Source organism: Vespa mandarinia, chromosome 2 (genome assembly GCF_050613455.1).
Source record: "Vespa mandarinia isolate Hongniang chromosome 2, ASM5061345v1, whole genome shotgun sequence".
NCBI lineage: Eukaryota > Metazoa > Arthropoda > Insecta > Hymenoptera > Vespidae > Vespa > Vespa mandarinia.
In genome coordinates this window covers 10,397,553-10,405,305 of record NC_140811.1, presented here as the reverse complement: position 1 = coordinate 10,405,305, position 7,753 = coordinate 10,397,553, and positions in this window count along the sequence as shown.

Here is a 7,753-nt window from a genome sequence, read left to right as displayed (position 1 = left end):
TAGGATTTCCAAAATAAAATCAAATTTTTTCATTGGATTCTATTCTCGACAGTCTTGCCATTAGATGACCTGCAAAACCACCCTTTCTTTGTCTTCCATGCACATACATATATACTCTTTCTCGTTTATCTTCTAATTGAGTCTCATAAAGCGAACAAATGGTTAATGTCTTCAGTTACCACAGTTCCAATGGTAGATTGCAGGGATGAACGTGAGGGAGATAAATCGTCGCTTTGAATTTACTTAGACCGGAGCATCTTCTTAAAGGACTCTCTTCGCTTTAAGAGGCAATTTCGTTACTTCACAGTATTCTTCGGACTTCCAAGAGATCGGAAGTTCGCTTTATTAGAACGAACCTTTGATATCTGAATTTCCAAGTTGATTATCCGTGTAAATTCGTTTCGCTCTTTTTAAGGTTCATGACGATTATTAAACGAATAGATTTCGTAAATGCGATGGGCAAAGATATTCCGATGTAATATAAGTATTAAGAAGATAAGTATTGAAAATGGAAGCACTTGATGATCTCATTTAATGGGCATTTCGTGAAATTACAGGAACGGTGGCATTATCAAAACTCGAATGAGGTGCTTTGAAGGAATTCGTGAATGCATCGTTTATTGAGAATAATGAGTTTACGTGCTTTTAAGATACACTCGAGCAAAGCTATTTTTTCTCTCTCTTTCTCTCACTTCCTCTAATTGGATATATCGGGCATGAAAGAAGAAAACAAATGGAAGGAGGAAGAAGGAAGGAACACATGAGAGTTAATACTAATCATATACTTACTTCTATATCTGTGGTATAGATGCATTAACGAAAAAAAGTACTCTGTCACGAAAATTTATCGTTGCAGTCGGCCTCAACATCTCTCGTTAATGACGGTCGAACTTTCGTTGATGAATAACCGCGATTACTCACAGTAATAAGCGCCTTCAAAGGATTAGATTACTAGAAGCTCTACTTACATACCTTTGATCCTTGTGTCTTTACATAAACGTCTTTCTGCTCTATTCTGCTCTAACATTAGAACCTCGAGGTACGGAATCCTTCATATATACTCGAAAAGAATCGCAACTGTGCCGTGAAAAGAGATACTGTTACTGTTTCATATCCGACAAAATGTTCACAGACACGGGATCTAAGCACAATTTGATTAAAAAAAAATTCTAATTCTTTTCGTTAACTAACAATTTATTACCGAGAGACGTAAGGTCTCGGCGAACAATAAATTATACAAATTACAAATATGTAAAGTTCCGAAAAGTAATAATTTTGTACTAAATTCTGAGTTTTTAATTCTGAGTTCCAAAATTATAAATATACACTTCGAGTCTTGAGTCTTGTATGCATAGAATTTTAAAAGAACTAATGAAAAACCGTATACAGACTGATCTTCAAAGGCCATATCGACATCTTGGGGAGTAGTTAAGTATCTCCTCTAAGGATAGCAAAGGTGAAATTAAGATTTCTAAAATATACTAATTACCTGATCAGTAAAGACTATTTTCGAAAGTTTTTAGAAGAAAGAAAAAGTTGGTATTTGTAGGTGAACCAGATATTGATAGAAATATAAACAATAGCTTGGTGAGATGTTCTCTCTGCCTTTTTGATCACTAAATGGTTTTATGAAAGATTTTCAGTGTTATATATATCATTCAGTTTCTGTCAATATTGCATCCTAACAATTTATTGTTTTGCAAGAGACAAATTTTTCGCCGTTTTTTGTGTTTTTTAATCCAGAATTTTAAATAATGATTTAAAAATTCGTACTTCTGATAAAGACATCTGGTTTGTCGAATGAACGTTATAAATTAAGACTTTCAGTCTTAACATTTATGACGATACAAAAATTATAGTGCTATGCTCGTTCAGATATAGAACGAAAGATCCGTCGTTGACAAGTACCCTTCATTAAACAGGAATCTTTAAGGAAACAAAAAAAAATCTCGGAGGATTTGATTATTAATTAATCCAATATATCGATATGATAAGGATTCCAAATGGAAATGGCCGATTTTAATTTACAATTCAGAGTAGGTTAACACGGAGCAAAGTGCCTTTTCTCAGTCTACGTTCTACGCCACTTTTATAAAGATTGCGTTCACCCGTTCATTTTTGCAATTCTGGAATTCATTACAATAAAGTCTATTCGGTTGATTGGCTCTCTCTCTCTCTTTCTCTTTTCTCTCTCTCTCTCTCTCTCTCTCTCTCTCTCTCTCTCTCTCTCTCTCTCTCTTTGTCTCTCCCCTTCTCTTTCTTTAAGAGAGTTTTTTTTTTTATAACTTATATCCGTGTGTACGTGTCTATAGATAACTTTTAGGTGCCAAAGATAAAAGATTTTAGGTAGGTAAATGTACAATAGTTCGATCTATAAACTTTTTTTTAATATTTTCGATGCTTTTCAATGTAAAAAAGAAAATCGATCGCTTAACGTCTATGTATAATCGTACTCGTTCGTTCAAATGTTTGAATCCATATATTTGGTCTTTATTCTTCGCTATAAGGATCTAGACTAAAGGCACCAAGCTCTCTCTCTCTCTCTCTCTTTCTCTCTCTCTCTTTCTCTCTCTCTCTCTCTCTCTCTCTCTCATATCTTTCCCTTTCCTCTGTTTATCCTCTCTCTCATCTCTCTCTCTCTCTCTCATATCTTTTCCTTTCCTCTGTCTCATCTTTCTATTTTTCTCTCTCCTCTCTCTCTCTCTTTTTCTATTGTATCTCTTCCTTTCTTCTTTCTATCCTCCCTCTCTCTCTTGTATCTCTTTTCTTCTTATTTTTCTTTTATTTGTAAAGTAAAAATTAATTCAAGCGGTTTGTTTGCCTTTTTAAAAATAGATCAACAAAGAAAAGAATAATATTTTGTTATCTTATGCTTACGAGGGGAAGAAGGAATTGTTCGGATCAATGAGGGTGAATGAACAGTAACAGACAGAACACGAGACGTATCTTTTTTTTCCTTTTCCCCTTTCTTTTATAAAACAAAGTTCGTAATACGTTATTGATAATTCATCGAATTTCAGTATACATTGTAGTTATTCGTAATTTGACCTTCGTAATGTAGATCGTCAAATATGTGCGATCGAGGATCCTTCGATCTCGATCGGTTCTCGCTTCAATCCACGTTCGATCGAGGTCGATTGATTACGCGACACAAAGATATCTCACCGTAGTAACCGGCAGTTTTTAGAAAGATTTAAGAAACAAAATTAAAATCGGTAAGAGCTGTCTATATCATTTTTTATTCCAAAAAAAATTGGCTCTTTGTTACTTTTTCGCTCAGCCACACACGCACGCATACACACGCTCGCATCCAGACTTTCTACCTCTTTCTTTCTCATTATCACTAATCACATATTATTTCGTTATCTTTTCGCCCAATTATCGGTAGAAACGATTTCATATTCGCTCGACGAAGTATCTGTTTCATATATATATACACATGTATATATTGTATGTGTGTGATGTGTGTATATACATACGTGTGTGTTATGTACAAGCCGACGTGAGATATGCGTACGAAATATCGATCGTTCTCATAGCTTACCTTATCGACACCATATACACGTAATTTCGAACGCTATCATTGCCAACGATATTTCCCGCAACTCGAGCCTTTCCTAATAAAATTCGTGTCGTCTCATAATAAATCGGACATATAATACGTCTTTCGATCAAGGAAGAATAATTAGTGATAGTTATCATTTTTTTATCGTGAATTCATGAAAATTTTTCCAAAAACGATTATTTTTTATTCGACTCTTCTTTAGCCGTCAAAACGCATTATACCGTTGGCAGATTGACGTTCAAGATTCAATGTTCTATCTTTTTTATTTTCCCTTTTCCTCATTCTTCGGTTTCACATAATTACGTCTATGCGTCCACGAATTATCGACTGAAAACTTTTATTCTTTCATTCATTTCATTCTTTCATTTTTAATTTTTCCTTTTCTGTAAACGGCACGGACAGTTAGGGAAAGAGTGGAAGACTTTTGACAGATTAAATTTCCCCAAATGAAATAAATTTCGCGTGTTATAAAAATCGTTATTCGATGAAGAGTAAATTGGTTTTAATGAAAATAAAACAAGAGAAAGAGTGAGAAGGTGAAAGACAAAGAAAATTTTTCAGAGTTAAAGAAGAGCTGATGCGAAAGAAATTAAAAACGAAATGACATACAATTAACTCGAATTGAATATTCAATTTGAATATGTCGAGAACATATCAAATGAAAGAAAGAAATCTTGATTTTATTCCACGTAGACGATATGTGAAACCAAAAAAAAATTTAAGAAAGGAAAAAGGGAAAGTCCGATCATGAAGTCCTCGAAAAGAAGGATTTTCTGTATGAGAAAATATATTCACTTTTAAAGCGAAATATCCGATCGCGATCGTTTCGCCTTCCTTTGACGTTCTCAAGCGAAGGTCCGAAAAAAATGGAAGGTCTAAGGGATAATGAGAGATTCACGATGAGAGACAGCTTCGTATCGCAATATTGTATCTCTTTTATTCTGATTGTTCAAGCATTTTCGAAATAGGTTAATAGGTATACTGTTCGTATTGTATCAAACTTTCGCGAAATTCGATCGATCGATCGTCATTAATTTAAAACAGGATTGGCAGTTCTGACCGATATTCTCAAAAAATCTAAACGAATTCGGTAAATAAATAAAGATGAATTGTCCTTCTAAATGTTTAGTACACTTGATCGTAATGAACAAACAACTTTATAATAGTTAAAAATGTTGATTTTTCGAAAAAACCGCCACCCGAAAGAATTTTTGAACGATATCAACATTAAGCCAATGATCTGAGCGAGGAAGAAGCCATAGCCGACGAAGATACCGATTGTCCGTGATCTTGCTCGTTTTATCTTCTATTTTTTTTATTTTTTTTCTCCTTCGAAAAAACGGACACATAATCCGAGATTTCGTTATGAGATAATCGATCGTTACGAGACGAATGAGCGGCTAGAAGGACTCGATGGAATGCGATAGCAAGAAAACAAAACAATTTGATTGAAGTTGGATTGTTTTTCTTTTATTCTTCTTAAAGCTGCATTCTCTCGAAATGATGCCACATAAGTTTCTGAATACACTATCTCCTCTCTTTCCCTCCCTCTATAAAAAGAATTCTCTCTTTCGAAGATGAGAGTCTTATAATGTAGGAATAATATCGTTCGTTCGTATTTTGCAAATTTCTATTAAATGCTTTGATAAATCTATATATTTTCGAATCGGAACATTTGAAATGGACATATATCGAGTCGATGCGTGTTTGATCTTGATGTACTTTAAGAATACTGTTTGTTAACTATGCGATCGAAGAGTCTTCAAAAGAATTTAAATACATTTGTACAAGAGAAGAAGAAAGAAAGAGATAGAAAGAAAGAGAGAGAAAGAGAGACAATCAGGCAGATAGGCAGAGAGAGACAGAGAGAAAAAAAATGAGAGAGAGAGAGAGAAATGTTAATGTTAGAATCTAATATAATATATGGAAAACAATATTATTTGAATAACTACAATTATTTGAAAATTTTCTTAATAAACAAAAACAAGTGGCCGACATATTTTTGGCATGACATGACGTGTAGAAAAAAAAATTACAAAAGATGAAGTTCGTGATCAATGAAAGAAAATTTATTGAAGTAACGCTATACTTCTTTCTAAGAGTCGCGGAGTATGAAGAGTCGATAAGTGTTACGCCACTTTAACGACGTGGCAAATCTGTTTTCGAGACGAGTGGTAGAAAATGTTGCAATTCTTCTAAGGACATTATTATTCTGAGATCGAAATCTGAAGCAATTCGTAAGAAACATAGAAAACGAACTCTCCGATTTTTATTGTAAGAGAAAAGGAATAAAATGTAAGTAAAACGCGTGATTCGCCATAGTTTCCTTTTCGCAGACGATTGGTTGACCGTTTTTAAGATAAAAATCCATTTGGTGTGATGAATCCAGATTGGAGGACAGAATCCATGGCAGCGAAGTCTGTTTGGTTACGTTTTTCCATTTTTGTTGCATTTTTCGCCGACGGACACATTAAAGATTTATTATGCATAGTCGCTATTGTCACTATAGAACTCTCAGTTTAAATAGACTATTAATTTTTATAATCATCAAATCTCTTAAAATCGGATACTATTACTTATATCTAAAAACTCTAAGCCGAAAATCGGTTGAGTCGGAGTTGATTCACGTCTCACATTTTTGCTTTACGAACCTTTTCATTCTTCTATTTTTCCTTTACAACTTATCTCCTTCTTCGCTATACAGATAATTGAACGAATCGGTTCGAGTTCACCCTTTTATTCCGCATTTCTTTGCTTCAAATTCATGGTCTTTTTCCTCATTATTCTCTTCTATGTATACAGAAATGCATCTTGTAAATAGTTAATATTAAGTATCTTATTTTCCTCTTTTTTTTCTTACTTTTTTTCTTTAATTTAACCTTCTCACATTCTCTATAACAGACAATCAACACTATTTAGACAATAGGAGTGTTTTTTTTGTTATTGATATTAGTGAGACTAACAATGATGGTAATAATTGTACGGTGATAGTAATCTTTAATGATATAATAATTATACTTATATTAATTTTTAATATATTATATATGCATATATAATATATATACATATATATATATATGTATATATATATATATATATATATATATATATATATATATCGATTCTTCTCCAATTAATAATATAAGTTCACAATAAATTTACGATAGTCAATATCATAAATTCTCTTTGTCTTTTTTCTATCTTTCTCTCTCTCTCTCTCTCTCTCTCTCTCTCTCTCTCTTTCTCTCTTGTCCCTGTTTTATTTCAATAACTTAATAATCTCTACGACAATTCCGTGAAGGTTTGTCGATTGTCGATCCTTCAAAACACACACACACACACCTTGAAAGCGTTTTAGTGATATCACAGTGATTTCATTGCTCCAATATTATCGATAGAGTTTAGTTTTTCGGTGCCCTGCACGAGATCATGGAAAAAGATTTTTAAAGACGTCAAATCGTTACAATTTAAAGTAAAATATAACGAAGGAAGATTTTAAAAAGTTCTGTATCGTCGTGTTTATTATAAAATCTATTCAACAGAATGTTAGAAATATATGAATAAAATAGTAAAAAAATGAAATTTCAATCGATGATCGTTATTAGTTTCGTAATTATTACTTTTTTTGATAGAAGATTAAACTTCGAAGTGGAGCGTTCTTTAAGAAATTTAACGATGATCTCGCGCAAACCGCGAAGTTCTGAAGGTTGTACGTCACGGCGGAGGTTGAAGTTCGGAGGGCACGCACGTACTTCAATGGAAATATTAATCAAGATAAATCCTTGAATCCCTATTAGCGACTTTGATTAGTTGATATTAATAAAAATGATAACATGTAATAATATAACATTACGATAATGACAATAGTATCAATAATAGTAATCAATAATTATGTAATATACGTATGTGTACAATCGTATGTAAATCGTTTCCCTTTGTTTTCCCTTTTAAGATAAATCGTGTACGTGTACAGTACTTCGTGTGTGACGTATTATTTGTGATTACAAGTAACAGTAATGATCGTATTGTTATATTATTATTTATTATTTTATTATTATTATTAGATTTCATTATTATTAGTATTAATATTATTGTTATTGTAATTGTGTTATTATTATTATTTTATTATTATTAGTACTATATTACTATTATTATTATTATTATTATTATTATTATTATTATTATTAT